Genomic DNA, 18,205 nt, shown 5'->3' with positions numbered 1-18,205 from the left:
ATCTAAGAAAGAATAAATGATGACAGACATTAAAAGCACTAATACAGATATTCATCACAAGATTTTTCAGAGAAATCAGTCAGTTAGCCTCTATTAAATAAAGCTGTATTTTACAGAAAGTTATAACTGAAGAGGCACCACTTTTCTGCGGAGAGAAGAGTATTCTGGCAGTATCTTAGACTGTGGTGCCAAGGAGAAGTTCTAAGCTACCTAAAGTAAGACGTGCTTACAGTCAGGTCAAGCTCAGGATGAGGAAGTGGAAAAGTTCTGCTCTTCAAAATAAATTCAAAAATAAGTTTCTCTACATTAAACAGAACAACCCCAGGACTTTCCTTAAGTCCTAGAAAATGTAGGGTGATTTTTAGTCGTCAGACTTCATTGATTTAGTTGCACTTCACACTTACCTTTAGTGCCTATTTTTAGAACTCAATTTCTCACAAACTTTTGACGGTTTCTCATGATCTTTGCTTTTCAAAAGGCCTGTGGTTATTCAAAGCCATTTGAACTGCTTATTTTCAATATTCTAGGAATTAAAGTGGGCATGGTACCCACATTAGACAAACTGACCTCTGAAAAAGCCCATCTCAGAGTGAACTAGATATGAGTCTCAAAGTAAGATTTCAAGACAAACACAAATATTGAAATCAAGTTGTCACAGAGGGATAGTGGTTACACTAACAAAAACGAGTGACTTAAGCAAATTGCCCAAGTCCCCAAGTAACTGCACAATATTGACATTTTCAAGAAGTTACAATGCAAGCGCAATCTATTTAGGGTTGAGTTACAAAGACAACAGGAAAAGAAACCAAACTGCACTTGCCATGAGGAAGAGTAACTCAAAGGTTGGAATTATCTTCTGCAAACTGTTTAGGATTTTCACTGAATCCTAAAAGAATCTTCCAAACCACAAGTCACAGGGCTCCCCTTTTAACCACAGTACTTAGCAATATCCAAACTTCATATTACAAACTTATTTCTACTTAGCAATTTATCAAGTACTAGCAGTAACAAAGTTAATTCTGTTAGTAGTTAATAATTACAAACTAATTAGTAAGATTCTGGTATGCATAGCAAAGCAAGTAGTAGCACTGTTACCCAACATCCACAAGAATCCCTCTCATCTCACTCAGAACAAGTCAGCTTCTTTCACAGCTAGCTGCCTGTTATACCCTAAGTGTAATCTTCACACATTTCCAGCACTCTAAACTCACATCCTACTATTCTCTCCTCACTTGGCTCTCTTCTTTGCTCCTGTTCTCTCTGGAAGGGGACCATCTATGCTGCTACCTCAGGACCTTTGCACTGTTATTTCTCCTGCCTACATGTTCTGCCCCATATGTCTACATGCTTCTTTGCGCTGGACTCTGTTCAAAGGGTCCATAATCAATGCAACTTTCTCTAGTCATCCTATTTAAAAATAATGACACCCTTGCACCACATGCCCTTTCCCCCCTGCTCTGCTTCATTCTTCTCCAAGCACTAAAAGCACTGCACTCGTGAGTGAGTGCTACACAGTAAGTGCATGTGTCCATCTGTCAACTTATTATCAGTCTACTCTACCCACCTTTTCCCACTAGACTGAAATTTGACAAAGAAACTTTCTTCTGTCACCACTCTTATTTTCAGTACTTACAGAAATAGCTGAGTAGACCCTCAAGACACTTGCTTAGTAATTATTTTTTTAATATTTATTTATTTATTCCCTTTTGTTGCCCTTGTTTTATTGTTGTAGTTATTATTGTTGTTATTGATGTCATCATTGTTGGATAGGACAGAGAGAAATGGAGAGAGGAGAGGAAGACAGAGAGGGGGAGAGAAAGATAGACACCTGCAGACCTGCTTCACCGCCTGTGAAGTGACTCCCCTGCAGGTAGGGAGCCCAGGGGCTCGAACTGGGATCCTTACGCTGGTCCTTGCGATTTGCGCCACCTGTGCTTAACCCGTTGTGCTACTGTCCAACTCCCTTGTTTAGTAATTTTTAAAACTTTCTAAAGTTAGTCATGTGCAGAGCACTTTTTCTTCAAAAAACTTCAAGTCTAATCTCAAACACAGTGTGAATTATTTTAAAACACATTTCTAAAAAGCTGCAGGCTATACTGAACTAAGCATGTGCAGTACTTCTTGAAACTGGAAAGGCATAAATCTCTACATTTATTTGTGAATCATCTTATATACCATAACAATATTTTTCCCTAATTTCTTATTTTCAACAAAACTATTAAATTGTAATTAACAAGAATAATCCTGCAGCACTACATGATCTAATGGGTAATTAATTTCGTAACTCCTATAATATGGTAACTGGGCAATCATATATGCACAACTGAACTTTCCAACTATCACATAAAAGCAATGACAACCAGGAGTTGGGTGCTAACACAGAGGATCAAAGGCATGTGGCGCAAAGCGCAAGGACCGGCTTAAGGATCCCGGTTCAAGGCTCCGGCTCCCCACCTGCAGGGCAGTTGCTTCACAAGTGGTGAAGCAGGTCTGCAGGTGTCTATCTTTCTCTCCCCCTCTGTCTTCCCCTTCTCTCTCCATTTCTCTCTGTCCTATCCAGCAACGACAACATAAATAACAACAACAATAACTACAACAACAATTGGGGGGGGGGCAACAAAAAAAAGCTATGACAACCAACTCTACTATCTGGGCTGAATTTCTCTAGATACCCTATTTGTCTTAATGAGACATCCCAGTCACTCCAAATTCGTTATCTTAAAATCTGTACTACTCTTCTCTCTCTCTCTCACACACACTCACTCACTCACTCACTCACTCACACTCTTGAGGTCCAAATCTGTCCTTACAGCTTCACACTGCTTTCTCTATCTCATAATGGTAGAACCATACTCCAGTCACTGGTAGGTCGAAGAAACCCACATGGCTTTCCTCTTCCTTCTATGATCCTCTACCTCAGCAATTTCATCCTAAAGCTACTAGGAAGGCAAACAAGCCAGGCATGTGTGGGGGAGACAGGGTGCCAGCAGAGAAGGGTCAGTCCAAATCCTATGAGAAAGCTTGACTACAGCAGGTGGCGGAGTAGGAGAGAGAAGCAGACCAGCAGGTCATCCGCAGGGCAGAGTGAGAACATGTGTCTGTGTGGCAGCTCAGACATGAGCAGAATAAGGTGGCCACACACCAGAAGAGTGTCAAAGATCAAATGGGGTAAGGCGAATGTGGTGACCACTGAACTGCCCTGCTCTGATATCCTTTCCACAGAACTGGTTAAGAGAAGCAAAGCAGCCCGATAATCCTCAGCTACCTTACATTACATTCGCACCTGTACTCCTCGCTTCCTCTTTAAGCTGCTCCCAAGAAACAACCAATAGAACTAAAGTGGGAGCAGTCCTGTAACCAGCTCTGAATGGGGAACTCTCCAATCATCAAATCTAACCCTGACACCTGCTTCTCTGGAAGGCTAAATTGACACGGAGAGCATCCATGCATTTACTGGTTCCAACAATTCTGGAAGTGAAAAAATTCTGTGAAGAAATCACAAAGTGGTTAAATGCATTAAACCAAGGCTACACTATTACAGAATATCTAAGAAACATAGATTACAAAGAAATCCAATGACATAGAAAAGTTCTCAAGGGGGTATCTGAGCTGAGAGGGGCCTTTATCAAACAACAGAAGGCTCAGTTCATTAAACACTTGGAAGATGAAGAACAGCTTACACAAACCAGTCAATGTTGCACTCATAGCAGTCTCTATAAGGTCTGGAAAGCTGTTTCTGACTTTCTTTATTTCTTAATTGCAAGGAGAAAAACTCACAGACTAGAAGAAAACTGTTGTTATTTATTTTTTTCTTTTCTTTAGAAAACATCAGGTTACAAAATGCAATCTTGAAAAGTTTCCATCGTTGCTGCCTGGATTCTAATGAAGATAGGTAGTAGCAAGTCTTACTGGAAACACCTAGACAAACTACAGAACAAAACCAGACAAACTTTCCTTCTGTGTATCACTGAGCGAGAACACTTCTTCTGACTCGTATCATTGTCATATGACTTGAGAAAAAAAGAAAGAGCTGTGCGTGGTTCTATGCATCCCTGCTGAATTTTACTTATCTGTTCCACAAAGTTCTGAAGTGTGTGTGTGTGTGTGTGTGTGTGTGTGTGTGTGTGTGTGTGTGTGTGTGTGTGTGTGTGTGTGTAGTCAGAAAACTCTAAGAAAGGAATAAAGTGGAACAACCTTTATCTTATTCAAGAATAAGTGATCAGTCTCATTTCTGTTGAAAATGAAATCTGAAATGTGCCCTTATCTCACTTTTGACCCTGAGTTGATCTTTGTTTTTGTTGTGTGCTCGTTTATCTGATTAGACAGAGGCAGAGAGAGACTGAAAATGATCACATCACTGATGCTTCTTCCTTCAATGTGGTTGGGAAGATGTGAGAGCGATCTGGCTGCAACATCTGTCACCCCATTGATCGCAAGGGTTGATTCAGGGGATCTGGCTGGCTAGGCGGGTGTCCCCTTCCTCCCTCACCACTCCATGCTGTGGGCTTAGTTGAAGAGGGCGACCTTCCTCGAATAGAGATGGACTGAAGATTAGTCCAGGCTATACAACTAGCTGTGCTCTCCTGCTAGAGCCTCCCAACAAGCTTGCATTGTGGCTGGACTGGGCTCAAGCCCAGTTTACACACACAGCAAAGTAGTGCACTATATAACCCCTAAATTAATCCTTGTGAAACAAAACATTAAGAGCATAAAGTAAATGTGATTTATATAATGAAGAGGCAATGTAATAATAAACTATAATTTTTAAATATTTATTTTCCCTTTTGTTGCCCTTGTTTTTTATTGTTGTTGTAGTTATTGTTGTGGTTATTGGTGTTGTTGTTGTTGGATAGGACAGAGAGAAACGGCGAGAGGAGGGGAAGACAGAGAGGGGGAGAGAAAGACACCTGCAGACCTGCTTCATCGCCTGTGAAACAACTCCCCTGCAGGTGCCTTACACCAGTCCTTGCACTTTGCGCCACATATGCTTAACCTTCTGCGCTACAGCCTCACTCCCAATAAACAGTAATTTTTTTTTTTTAATTCAGTGCTAGGGAATGAATCGAGGCCCCCATAATACAACAACTGAGCTAACTCCTCAGCACGATTCTGTTCTTTATTTTATTTTGAAGGGGTGAAAAGAGTCACCTTGTGAAGGAGTAAGTGTATCCACTCCCACATACTTAATCAAAGAAAGACGTGCACAAATAGCTTGGCGCCAAAACACTTAGAGCAGCTGTACTCCGAACAGCCAAAAAGCTGGAAAGAACTCGAGTGTTCATCCACAGAACAACAGACGGAGATATAGTCACAATGACACAGTGTGAAGAAAAAAAGACTGCACTTGTGATGCATCGACTCGGCGACAGGGGTGTGACAGGACTGCGCTGGGTCACAGTCAGACACACAAAAATAGTTACGCTCTGTGATTCTGTGTAAAAGGTGTTTAAAGAGACACAAAACTAGGGTGGAGAAAATAACCCACTGGGATAGTGTGCTCCTTTGCCATGTGCATGGCCCAAGTTCTAACAAGGGACCCAAGCCCCTACTGAAGGAAGCTTCAGAGCTGTGGGCAATCGCATGGCTTCTGTCCTCCTGCTTCTATATAAAAGACCCTAACCTATAATGACAGAGAGCAGGGCAGCAGTAGTTGTCTGAGAAAAGAATGGCACATTCAGGAAATCTGAGGTGTGACAAATAATCTCTATCTTGACAGAGATGTTATAGAGGTATATATGCATGAATTTCACTTTATATTAAAGGCAACCAATTTAAAACACATACATTTATTAATCCAGTATTTTCAATTTAAAATATTTTCTATCTCCTTTGACACTCACTGGAAGTGAGTGACATGTTGAAGAAGGCTTTTGTACACTGATTGCGTTAGTAGCTGAATCTTCCCTATTACATTTTACCTACACTTGAGGCAGAGAGATCACATCAGGCAAACAGGATAAGTGTAGGGACTGGGTTTTCCCTCCACCTTAACATGCAAAGTAGCAGTTTCCCCAGAGTGCACAGACACTGAGAAGCCAGCACCAAACTCACTGCAAAGCAGACGACAGACAGAATTCTGAGCAAAGACCACCTGGTCTTTGAAGAAGGCCACATAAGCAGTGGTTCTACAAGAACCATCTGAAGTTATTTCCCTGAGAAGTTGATGACCATGGGAACAAAGGAAATGAAAATCTGTTTTATTTCACAATTCAGCATTTTTAGGACCAAGCCACCACTGACTCAAATCCTTTGGGCTCGGGCCTTTGCTCTGCCTCACTAACACATTACAAGAAGGCTTTGAACTTAGAAAAATTAAATCACTGTATTATACAAAATTGACTGTCATCAGGAAGCTACTGAGTCTGATTTTTTTAATAGGATCTTCATCTTAATAAGCAACCTACTGCAGACCACAAGGGCATCTTTTTTTGTTATTTCTTTTTAAAATTAAAAAAAAAAATCTCATTCTCACATTTGCATGTTTGACTTGTGAGTGAGGAGCTTTCACTGAGTACCTTGTACAGTAGGAATTCAAGTAGTCCCTGCCCAGGTTCCTTTTCTTGATCTCTCAGGGTGAGTAATTACATTTAGAAGAGAATTACTATTCACAGATGGACTCTTAGAAACATCCATTCCTGCTTCCTCTTCCAATTCTTGGCAGGAAGTTTTAAGTAGACATACTGATGGAAGATATTAACTGACTGCACTGCACACAGTGTGGTTTCAGAACATGTGTATTTGAATCAGAAAAGGAAAATATTTACGCTCTAATATGTGCCTGGAACTGACGGGTATAATGATGACGAAAGCCATAAACCATGTATCCAACAAATAAAACACAGTGTAGTTAATGTGTACAAAGATACTGTCTTGAAAAAAAAAATTTTAAAAACAGACTCAGAATAACCAAAATAGAAAACCCTTCAAGTGCCCATTAACAGAAGAAAGAAGAGATACATGCAGTGTGCCAGAGCTCCCAGAAAATCAAGAACATACTTCTCGAAGAGGCAGCAAAGTGCTCAGGTTCCCTGAGACCTTTGCAAGATACACAGGTGAAAAAAAAAAAAAAATTCTAAAAGTTAAATAATTAAGAGTTGGGACCGGGTAAAATAAAGTTCATTCTGGCCTGGCCCAGTGTTATTTACCATCAATTACATGAAGACTGAAAATGTAGAAAAGCAAAGCTATCACCACCACGAATGTAGTGTACACACACACACACACACACACACACACACACACACGCGCGCACACACTTTCAAAGTATTAATTCTAGTACCAAGAAATACTTACAAACTAGTTAAAACTGGTCTTTCTTCTTTCTTACTTACTTAGTAAAGACTGAGTGTTATTATTTTTAAATGGTAGCATCATAATTTCCTTACAAAGACCTCCTCTATTTAGGTAGAAATAAAGCAACACTGTCATAATGATTAAATCAGTCAACTGGATCCCTTATGTAATGATCTGTAATTTTTCAGACAAGAAATTTTTAAAATTTTTTCAGGTTATGGAACAGTACTTCTGGACAAACCCAACAAGGCAGTAGTTGTAAAACACTCCCAAACTTCCAAACACCCTCAATTTCAGTACAAACAAGGCTGTGTTGTATACTCAATCTAAAACTAAGAGGAAGCATTGTGGGTTGGTCACAACTTGAATTCCTTATCACAATGAGGACTGCCTAAGGATTTCACCACTCAAACAACTGGGAAGACAATAGTGGTGGTCTCTACTCTTTCCAACTACTGATATTCAAGATTTATTGTATGAATTATTTCTTAGATCTTCAAGTGTCTGGGTTCTTTCACTCTAAAGTCATTCTCATGCAGACAAAACTAAGGTGCTAACTCAAAAATAACAAAGCTAGGAGGGGGAGAGGGAGGGGGAGGGGAGGGGGAGGGGAGGGAGGAGAGGGAGGGGGAGAGGGAGAAGGGAGTTAAGCAATTCCAGTTACATGAGATGTAGAAACCAAAGTATCAGCAGGGAATCTTATAGACTACCAGTATTAACTGATCAACAATAAGAAGCCCATTTTATAGTTAAGCTAGTACAGAAGCTTCCACTGTATTCATGTAATCAGCAGGCATTTACAGACTATCCACTATAACCCAACAGCATGTTAAATACAGCACATTCATTTACTCTCTAGCCCTAAAAATTATGATTCTTAGAAGCAGATTAAAATTGTTTGCCCAAAAACTGACAGGCAGTAAGATGCACTTTTTTGCCACTCAGTGTCTGAGTTCGCCACTCAGTGTCTGAGCTTGCCACTCAGTGTCTGAGCTGGTCTGTGTTCCTGACATTAGGCCAGACTGTCTTCTAACATACATAGATACACAGATCTTGTGGCAGTAAGAAAAACAAATGGCATCATCTCCAGTGCTATAACAACACCAAGTCCGTCTCCTGAAGAATGGATCACTCTCCATTCTCAGACTTCTAAATATTACCTCTCCTCTGAACTGGACCATGGGGAGTGGATCACAGCTCTACCCTCCCCACTTCCACACCCAAATTTAGGTTCCCTCCAACAAAGTGAAAGAAAGCCTAAGGTTTATCTCAGGTGCTCAGGAATGTCTCTCTATCTCACTCACAGGCACATTCTAATTGGTTTTCCCTTGTTAAGAAGCACCTCCCGCAGGAGAAAGCATCACAAGAAATGAAGCAGTGCTCACTGCAGGACCCATCTTCCTTGAGTGGCAGAGTATGCTGAACTAATCTCCCTTCAGTGAATGGCGTAGTCCCTACCATTGGTGGCCCACACTGAGGTACGGTCCTGCAGAGGCCCACAAGAGGGTCCACTATGTTGTTCCTGATGAAGATGACCAGTGACAGTGAAGAGAGGGATCCAGTGTACCCTGAAGCCCCACCTCTCCAAATCCCTGCCCCACTAGGCTGAGAGTATGGGTTGACCTGCCAACACCCATGTCCAGTGGAGAAACAATTACAGAAGCCAGGCCTGTGCTCGCTTCGGCAGCACATATACTAAAATTGGAACGATACAGAGAAGATTAGCCTGGCCCCTGCGCAAGGATGACATGCAAATTCGTGAAGCGTTCCATATTTAAAAAAAAAAAAAAAAAAGAAGCCAGGCCTTCCACCTTCTGCACCCCATAACGATCCTGGGTCCATACTCCCAGAGGGATAAAGAATAGGGAAGCTTCCAATGGAAGGGATGGGATGTGGAACTCTAGTGATGGGAACTGTGTGGAATTATACCCCTCTTCTCCTATGGTCTTGTCAATCATTATTAAATCAGTAATAATAAAAAAATTAAGATATTAAAAAAAAACTTTATCTTATAATCTGAAAATGCAGTTCTATACTTACATAGGATTATAAACATCTTGATAGTGAGAAAAGAAACAGTTAAATCAAATTTTATAGACCCTTACTCAAAGAAGCCATCCTTGTCAGTTCTTCTCACAGCTGCAAACCAGTTTACTGCCTGCAGCTGAAGCTTCCTTACTATGTGTGCCAGGTCTCATAGTGCTCTCCGTATGAAACCTGCCCGCTGTCAAACAAACTCAGGCTGTAGATTCCATCTTACACATGAAGAAAATGTTTTACTCCCTTTCAAATATTATTCATCTAATATTACAAAACTGTCCTATTTTTCTGCATTGCATACACTGGATTGTTGCCTTCTTCCCAAACTCCTATTCTAAGTTATCTTGAAGTTCTAAACTAACTTTTATTTACATAGCTATCCTTGTGAAACATTAATGCCCCGATAAAGGGGGGAAAATGTTATTTAAAAAAAAAAAGCGGGGTGGGATGAGAAATACAGGTCCAAAAAGGATGACAGAGGACCTAGTGGGGGTTGTATTGTTATAAGGAAAACTTGGAAATGTTATGCATGTGCAAACTATTGTATTTGCTGTCGAATGTAAAACATTAATTCCCCAACAAAGAAATTTTTTTTAAAAAAGAGCAATGTTTTAAAGTTATGAAAAGTACAACAATGTCATCAACATACAAAGATAATTTTTGAAGGGAAAATGAAGCTTGGGGGCTGGGCGATAACACAGCAGGTTAAGCACACATGGCACGAAGTACAAGGACCGGCATAAGGAAAATGAGGCTCATTGTATGTGTATACAATGATACTTTTTATAAATTACTTGAATGTCGGGAGTACAGCGGATTAAGCCCACGTGGCACCAAGCGCAAGGACCAGCATAAGGATCCCGGTTCAAGCCCCTGGCTCCCCACCTACAGGGGAGTCGTTTCACAAGTGGTGAAGCAGGTCTGCAGGTGTCTTTCTTTCCTTCTCTGTCTTCCCCTCCTCTCTCCATTTCTCTCTGTCCTATCCAACAATAATGACATCAACAACAACAAAAATAATAACTACAGCAATAAAACAAGGGCAACAAAGGGAATAAATAAATATTTTTTAAAAATTACTTGAATGTCAAATGTTCGAGATGACAGTAGACTTACTTCCAAAGAGAAAGCTACTGTTAACCATGCAGAGGTGACTGTTCTTTAGATGTCAGCCCAACCTCAAAATTAAACACACCTTTGACATCTGTTAGGAAAGGCAGTAATTAATGGACTTTCCAGTGGTCCAAAAATTAATGGGGAAGGTTAATGGTTTTAATACAACTGTTGGCACATGGGTACAATGTCCCATCCCCATCTCATCATGTGTCTGCAAAATATCCAAACCCCCAGAGTGGGTCCTTTTCCATCACCATCAGAAACTGAAGACCGTTGCACTCCCCGTACCTTCCAGGCCTGCCTTCCCCAGAGTCCTTTGCTTTGGTGAAATACATCAAACCAGTCCAAGTTTTACTGTGTGTTTCCCCCTTTCTATTCTTGTTTCTTAAGTTCTGCCCATGAGTAAGATCAGCTCATAGTCATCCTTCTATTTCTGGCTTATTTTACTTAAACATGACTCCTTCAAGCTCCATCCAAGATGAGGTGAAGAGGGCAACTCCATCATTTTTAACAGCTGAGTGGTATTCCACTGTGAATATATACCACAATTTTCTTAGCTATTCATCTGTTGTTGCAGACTCAGGTTGCTCCCAAGTCTGTGCTATCACGAATTTTGCTGTTATAAACATAGGTCTGCACAGATCTCTTTGGATGAGTGTGTTTGTTTCCTCAGGATATATTCCCAGGAGAGGGTTCAAAACTGTATGGTGAAAGCAGATATAGAGTATTCTGGGAACAATACATAACTATCACAACTGCCTTCCATTGTGGATACTAAAAATCCAGATGTCAAATTTCTACTCCTTTTTAAGGAGAGCTTTTTCTAGTTTCTTCATGCTATTGTAATGGGGTTTCATTCCTCCAGACTGAATTTTTGGGACAGAGAGAGAGAAAGAGAGAGAGAGAAGCTAGTTGCACGAAACATGATGCAGAGACACCACAGCACGAAAGCTGATAGGGAGTGGGAGGGCCTGAGCTCAAGCATAGCTGGTATGCCCAACAAACAAGACACTCTCCAGATGAGCTATGTGGCCAGTGCTCTGTTCTTCCTTTACTATTCTTTATTCTGACTGTATCTGTACTATGCTGTGTATTTACTAGTATTTATCCTGTTTGAGAGTCACCAAGCTTCCGAAAATGTTAACTGGTACATTTCAATAGTTCTAGAAAAATCATAGCCATTGATTGAAATACTTATCCTTTGTCATTCTTTTAATATCCTTTTGAAAAACTCCAATGAGATATATACCTTATCCATTTATAATTTATTAATGCATTTTTCTGAAATCCAAGCTTCTGATTATGTTAGAGCATAAAAAAAAAAAAGCAAATACTCTCTTGAGATGCATTTTCCAGCTTTTTCTAACATTCTAAACAAAGTTTGAACAAGAAATTACAGGAAGTTGTCAACTGTGTGCTAGGTAATGAGTACACACGTACATGTAGTTAAAAAAAAAAAAAAAAAACCTACATCCTTGCTGTTGTAATAGCTTGAAATCTAGTTGGAGTTATAAGTAAATGCACTGTATTAGCAAACAATTACTTCCAAGAAGAAGAAAATTCTATGTGACCAGAGAAGGACAAAGTTCATCACATAAAAAAGACACTTGGTAAATACTAATGGAAGAAATTGACATGTGGGGGCCAGGCGGTGGTGCATTTGGTTAAGTGCACACACTAGAGTGAGCAAGGATCCAGGTTCAAGCTCCTGGTCCCTATCTGTAAGAAAAAAGCTTGACGAGTGGTGAAGAAGGGCTGCAGAGGTCTCTCTTTGTCTCTCTCCCTCACTATCTCCCCCTCCCCTCTCTGTTTCTTTCTGTCTCTAACCAGTAAGGAAGGGAGGGAGGGAGGAAGAAAGGAAGAGAAAGAAACAAAGAAAGAAACTGACAAGCGAACAAAAAGAATTGGCATGGTGTACCCATACTTACTGATAAAACTGACCTGGGACCTGTCTTTTCTTCCTGTAACCCTTGGTGAACACTTTTCTATTCTGTTTCGATAAGTCTGATTTTTGTGTGTAGACTCCACATGTACGTAACAACACAAGATGTGCTCCTAGTGGGAGGGAGGGAGTCATAGAATTTAAATACACAAAAATAGTATTTCATAGATTCTAAAAGGGACACAATGTTTTTTTCATATTTTAACTCTGCAGAAACTGATGCTATGCATGTTAAATGGCATCATTTCCTACTACAGTATTTAAAATATGTTTCTTAGTTTTGGCTGAGCATGTCAAGTACTTTTAAAGTGAAGCTTATGTTACAGTATGTAGTTGTTATGATCTCACAGTAAGTTCTTACCTGTAAATTTGAAAGTTATCTCTATTTTTATAATAATTCAAAAACTTAATAAAAACCAGACACCTTGCAATGTCGAACCCCATGAATTCTTATTCATACAATTTCAAAATGTAACTGAGCTTACTGACAGCAACTATGAACTTGCACACTACACCAAACTTCACCCAAATCTGTAGCATGTGTGTCCTCTTAACATCACTAAGAATGGTGCTGTGAGGTACCTCGTTTAGCGGAACTTGAATAAATCTGTTACAGAAATACTGAAGATGCTCCTTTCTTATACTAAAAGGTAATGAGCTGAAAAGAAAAAGACAGGAAGTAATCTTTCCTGCCATATTTCTATCCATGAGTGGAATGAGAAAATAATGACCATCTTAAGAAGATAAAATTTTATTGAAAAAATAATTCAACACAAAACAAATTAAATATTCATTTATAAATTAACCCAAAGGAATGCTCACATGATGAACATAATGCAGTAGCATAAAACAAGCAATGGATGTATTTTATTTTGACTGAGGGAAATGCCATGTTTTGTTTTGAGTAAATAATGAATGTGCAATGCCTGAGTGTTATCGTTTAGCTGGGGGAACACTTTAGAGTCTACTGGACAAGCGCAAACAGCATGAATTGCAGTGCTACACAGCCTAAGTACAGTATCCTTCACTGGAAAGCAGCACTCATCTAATTAAAGCAAGAAGCACCGAGAGCTTTCATACCAATGTTTTATCATAACCATCAATACCTACAGAATCTGAATGACTAAAATGCACCAATCGACTAAGACTAAGTCCTACATGAGTAAGAGAGCCTGCTTCTGCGTGTGCATACACACACCTGCACAGTTCTCTTCACACTCCATTTCCACACCTACAGTTAGGTTTTTCATTTTGTTTTTGCTTTTCTCCATATAAAATCCAAGACAGGAGTATGGTAGTCGGTGAATCTACCTTCCGTGCAGTCTCAAGTTTCATCACAAGAAAAAGTAGTGTTTGTTGAGTATCTATGTGCCAATCACTGCTCTAGCTGTTTGCTATAAAATATTAGTTAACTCTACAAAAGTATTCTACCAGGTAGTTAGTACTGCCTTCACATAACCAAAACTTAAGTGTGATTCAATCCCAAGTCTGCCTACTATCTTTCCTTTACTACATAGTAACGACAATACCTCAATTAGCACTCAAACTATCTGAAATACTCAAGTCACTGTAACAAAAAGATGGCATAATTCACATAGCCTGTTTTAAAACATAAAGCTGAACAGTATAAAGACAATGAGTCTAGTATTGTGTTATTTCTCTTTATATGGAAAAGATGCTTGGCATTTATTAAATATAAATATAAGGCAAAATATAAAACATGGATGTGCAAAAATACAGGCCATGCATTCATTAATGACGATATCTGGAAGAACTCGAGACTCTATAGTCTACTTGCCTACAAAACATGTTGCTCTAATGAAATTAGTTCAGTCATTTATCATTAACCAATTCACACTGGCTCCAAAATTTTTTTCCAGCACAGAAATGTTCTAAAGTCATCAGGGTTAAACTTTCTCACAAACACTCAGCTCTCAGACGTTGGGGGGGGGGGGGGTCCCCAGAGAAGAGAGCAAGCAGAGGCTGGTTGATGGCTTTCGGAAATGACAGGCTTTCCACACAGTGCTTGACTCTGCTCAAGCTCTGAACACATATAAAGGAGTCACAGCAATATTTTTCCTGCGTTTTTTTTTTTTTTTTTTTTTTTAACTAGGTTTGGGAAGAATGATAAGGAGAGTGACATCTGAGATCAGAAATATTTCGAAGTTTTTAAAGTACTTATTTTGATATGAGAAACATAAGAGTACAGCTTAGCCCTGGTATTCAGGGGTGCCAAGGACTTGAATCAGTGTCCTCTGGGCGGAACACCCCCTCCTAGTATGCAAGTCTAGTGTAGTACTCACGTGCTCCTCACAGTTTTTAATTCTGACAATTCTCTCTTGTTCTTCTCTTTCTTTCTTTGGGCTCCAGGGTTATTGCTGGGGCTAGGTGCATGCACTATGAATCCACTGCTCCTGTGGCCATTTCCTTCAATTTTTTTTTTTTAATATGACAGAGAGAAATTGAGAGATAAGGGAAAGGGAAAGACACCTGCAGACCTGCTTCACCATTTATGAAGCAACCACCACCGTCCCCAGGTGGGGAGCTGAGGGCTCGAATCGTGATCCTTGCCTGGGTCCTTGAGCTCTGTACTGTGTACTTAACCTGGTGTGCCACAGCCAGACTCCCAATTCTGAGAATTCTCTTAAGTAAAACTGAATTCCTCCATGGACCCAGGTTCAACCATCCGGTCTCTGCCTGTTAAGGAAAAACCTCACAAATGGTGAAAACAGTGCTACAGGTATCTCCCTTTCTCTCAATCTCTCCCCTTTCTCTCAATCTCTCCCCTTTCTCTCCATTTCTGATTCTACCCAATAAATAATAAAACATTTTTAAAAACTGCTATGCACTATAGCTGTTACTGATTTTGCTTGGCACACAGATAATAAAATTACACAGGAAGTGAAACTGTACCTCTGGACCAGTACTTCTTGCAAAACATTCCTTAATAAAAAAGTTTTTTTTAGAAAAAGTCATCTGCCATAGGTTTCTGAGTGGTGTGTTCCTATATTAAGAGTCTGATGTTGCAGAGACCCCAGCTGCGCTTGTTTTGTCTTTGCTGCTCGGATGTGGTGCCAGAGACTGAGCCCAAGGGCTCACGGGCATGTAAGGCACATGCTTTACACTCAACTACCTCCCGAGACACCATGAATGAATTCTCAAGCACTTTTTCTCATGCTGTTAAACAGATGTATCCTGAAATATCAAATCACTAAAATTAGAAGAGAAGGAAAAAAAATAGCCGTGCATGCCTACCACTTCAGAAATAGGAGGGAGTGATCTAAGAACAGGCAGAAAAGGGGGGATGTTATCATGACAAGGTTTCCATGGATAAATAAATAAATTCAATCTAAAGATACCCCCACTATCACCCCAAATCAAGTCCCATCAGCTTCATATCTAGTGTCATCTAAACCTTATTCATTCGTACCGCCGTCTATTCTTCTTGCTAATTCCTGTCTACTACTATAGCGTCTGACTCAAATTCTAATCAGATTACAGGTCTGTAACAGCTCGAAAATTCTGTTTTCCATCTTCATTGTCTAACTTATAGTTAAGTCAGTATAATTTTGTTTTGCTTTTGACCATAGCACCACTCCACTCTGGCTATGGGGAGTGCGGGGAAGAGGGAACCTCTTACATGCAAGTCCTGTGTTGCTAGCACTGTACTATCTCCTCAAGCCAAGAGCTTTATATTCTTCTGAGACCTAGTGTTAAAACGGGCATTTATCAACACAAAGAGTACCACCTCAGCATGATTCCCTTCCTACTGTGTTCAGAGATGCCAGGCGTGGAATGTCAACCCTTCAGGCTCATTACTCAGGTGAAAATCCCAAAACCTAGATATAGACCAGGTCCCGTAAGATACAGCATACGTTCGCATGTGTCCATAAATTAAGAGCAAAATATATACCTGAAAGCAAAAGTACACAATAGTCTGAAGTGAGTCAGTATAAAGTTCATGATGAAAAAATGTCTACTTAGACTTAGATACCCTCCTCACCTGCTTCCTATTACACTTCCCTCACTCACTCCAAAGCTAACCTTATCAAACAAGGACTGCAATAGCTGAATAAGGGCAAGAGACTGGCATACTTTAACCATGACTCTCTAGTCATTATCAGGCCACCCATTCGGCTGAGGCCCTAGTCAGGGAGTCCTGAGATTCCCAAACAGACATGATGGACCTAGACTTGGAATAAATCCCTCTCCCCAATATTACCAGTCATCTATATCAGGAACAACACAATAGACCCCTTTGTGGTCCCCCGTAGAACCTTGCCCTCAACTTGGATCAACAACAGAGAATGTTCCATCCTCTGAAGGGAAGATGGATAACATATTCTATGCTCCACCCAAGGAAGATGGGTTCTGAAACTGGGGCAACTTGGAATGTTCCTACTCATGACCACAGAATGTGAACTCAGATCTACAGGGATGCAGAGGCTACATAGGCTCCTAAGCTGAATATGGTTCCCAGATCAGATCAAATTGATGGAGTTTATAGTCAACAATATTTATACACCTTTCCCATATTTGGGAGCTATTCTCTTCCCTGATCCAGCTTTCTGGTCCTTATATCAGCCATGACATCATCTCCTCAGACAATAACTTGGATCCACCTGCATATCAGATTTCAGATTCAAGGAAAAAAGAAAAAAGGAAAAAAAAAAAGAAACAACTAGTATAGCCACAGGTCCATTGTAAAATAACTATTATATACCTACTAGTTATCTACAATACAGAGGACCCCCCCCCCCAACTCTTCAGGTTCATGATTAGTCAACAACTTGTTTGGCTTTATATGTTAACTCTCTTTTCAGCCACCAAGTTCCAGATGCTAGATGACGCCAACCAGACTTCCCTGGACAGACAACCCCACCAATGTCTCCTGGAGCCTGGCTTCCCCAGAGCCCTGCCCCACTACTGAAAGAAAGAGAGACAGGCTGGGAGTTTGGATCCACCTGTCAACGTCCATGTTCAGTGGGGAACAATTACAGAAGCCAGACCTTCCACCTTCTGCACCCCATAATGACCCTGGGTCCATACTCCCAGAGGAATAAAGAATAGGAAAGCTATCAGAGGAGGGGATGGGATACGAAGTTTTGATGGTGGGAACTGTGTGGAGTTGTATCCCTCTAATCCTATGGTTTTGTCAATGTTTCCTTTTTATAAATAATAAATAAATAAAAACAGGGGCATTTACCTACATCTTCAAAATTCTTCCCAATGTGGGTGTAATATGCTCATTTAACCATTTCCCAAGTGGGGTAACAACATAATGGTTATACAAACAGACTCCCACACCTGAGAGTCTAAGTAAGGTCCCAGGTTCAATCTCTAGTACTACCATAAACCAGAGCTGGTCAGTGCTTTGGAAGAAAGGAAAAGAAAACAAAAGAAAAATAGAAGAAAAGAAAAGAAAGGAAAGGAAAAGAGAAGAAAAGAAGAAAAGAAAAGAAAAGGAGAAAAAAAAAAGCCAATCACAAAAGAATTTATATTTCATCATTAGTATATGAGATCTCTCATTCCATATTAAAACCTTTAAGGAGTCTGATCTAACCAATCATCTATGTTTCTGTGAATCAATTCTTGACAAAGGAAAAGTTGATCAGCAGCAACACAATGAAAAGGTAAAGACAGAAGCGCATTCATTCATAACAATAGTGGTCCTCAGTATGCATAAAAAAAAACCTTCTGAGATTTATTTAAAAGTGAAAATCCCTGGATCCTATTCCAGTGACCCTGTGATGGGTTCTGATGTAGAGTTGTGCTCTTAACTACTATTCTGAATGACAGAGACACAAGTCCATCTTT

The 18,205-nt window shown here is 40.1% G+C and overlaps 1 protein-coding gene and 1 non-coding gene across 3 annotated transcripts in view; one reads left to right on the top strand and one right to left on the bottom strand.

Moving 5' to 3' along the window:
- Positions 1–18,205, bottom strand: part of FBXW7 (F-box and WD repeat domain containing 7) — a 176,663-nt gene that overhangs the window by 94,824 nt on the left and 63,634 nt on the right. The gene's annotated exons all lie outside the window — the stretch shown is intronic.
- Positions 8,965–9,071, top strand: LOC132534831 (U6 spliceosomal RNA). The gene has a single exon (XR_009546518.1). It is a non-coding gene; the product is annotated as a U6 spliceosomal RNA (small nuclear RNA).

Source organism: Erinaceus europaeus, chromosome 19, assembly GCF_950295315.1.
Source record: "Erinaceus europaeus chromosome 19, mEriEur2.1, whole genome shotgun sequence".
Lineage (NCBI taxonomy): Eukaryota > Metazoa > Chordata > Mammalia > Eulipotyphla > Erinaceidae > Erinaceus > Erinaceus europaeus.
Note: the sequence above shows the minus strand (reverse complement) of the source record. Positions and strands in the feature narration are given on the sequence as shown.